We start from the raw sequence: 1,481 nt of genomic DNA, 5'->3' as shown, positions 1-1,481 counted from the left end.
TGGCTTCAAACTGCCAGAGGACAGGGATAGATGGGATATTGGGAAGGAATTCCTGGCTGTGAGGGTGGCATCAGCACCCCCAAGTCCTTCTCCATCTCTTCATCCCCAGCCTGGATTGATCCCAGGGGCTGCCCCCACCCTGGTGCAGCACCAGCACTTGTTAAAGCTCATGAGATTCCCACTGAGATTCCCTCTGGATGGCTCCCTCCCACATCCCCTGACCTCCTCCAGCCTCCTCTGCCCTGCCTGGAGCAGGTTCCTGGGAAAGGCTCCCTGGAGGTGTATCGGGAGATTAGGGAGGGAGTTTGGGCTGGTGATAACGACGTGTAAAAATGAAACAGGATGCCAGAGCAGGATTATGTGAGATAACACCAGTTATCAGCTGTAAAAGAATGTTCTGCCTGCTCCTGATTGCCCCTATCTTCTGTTTTTATCTGTTTCCTCCTGCTTGTCTCTGGACATGTTTCCAGGTTTAGCAGGTCTGACCCAGCCAGCTGCAAATCAAGATAACGCTGATAATTATAAAGTAAGATGGGGGAACTCAAAGTATTTTCCAGCTGGGCTCTTGAATCCCAGGGGTTTGACCTGCTGTCCCTACAGCTCTGATGGATTTTAGGGGGTACAATGAAGAGCCACCTGCTGCAGGTTCTACTTGGGGTGGGAAATAAGAGCTTGGAGATCTCCAGGGTGGTGAGAAGAGAGGGGAGGTTCTGCATTGAAGGCAAAGGATGAGCCCTCAGTTTGGGCACATCCTGGTTTCCTGGGTATAAACCACTTGGAGTCACTGCTTGGGCAGGTTGGTCTCTATTCCAGGACATGAAGGAGCTACAAGAAGGATGGAGAGAGACTATTTCCAAGGGATGGAGGGGCAGGACAAGGGGAATGGCTTCAAACTGCCAGAGGGCAGGGTTAGATGGGATATTGGGAAGGAATTCCTGGCTGGGAGGGTGGGGAGGCCCTGGCCCAGGTTGCCCAGAGAAGCTGTGGCTGCCCCTGGATCCCTGGAGCTTCTTCCCCCCAAGGCACGAGGACTAAATTCCCCCTCCAAGAAGTGCAGCACAGAACCTTCCTGTCCTCCTTTCTGCTGCTATTCATAAATGTTTTAGTGGTGGGGTTTTGTCCCACACAACTTCCAGGTTAATCTGCAGCTGGACAAAGCAGAACCTCTCAAACACCCCCAGGGAAGAAGCTGCTCCCCTGGGCTCTGGTTTTGCTCAAAGTCTGGGTGTGTTCCCATCACAGGGCTTAAATTCAAAATGTTATTTCTGTGTAATCCCAGGATCCCTGAGGTTGGAAAAGCCCTCCCAGCCCATGGATCCCCCCTGTGCCCCATCCCCACCTTGTCCCCCAGCCCAGAGCACTGAGTGCCACGGCCAGGCCTTCCTGGGACACCTCCAGGGCTGGGCACTCCAAACCTCCCTGGGCAGCCCCTGACAAGGCCTAATCACCCTTTCAGTAAAGAAGTTTGTCCTGATGTCCAA

The sequence above is a fragment of the Lepidothrix coronata genome, unplaced genomic scaffold (assembly GCF_001604755.1).
Source record: "Lepidothrix coronata isolate B3197 unplaced genomic scaffold, Lepidothrix_coronata-1.0 Scaffold211, whole genome shotgun sequence".
Taxonomy (NCBI): Eukaryota; Metazoa; Chordata; class Aves; order Passeriformes; family Pipridae; genus Lepidothrix; species Lepidothrix coronata.
The sequence above is the reverse complement of the archived record's forward strand: the minus strand, read 5'-3'. Positions refer to the sequence as shown.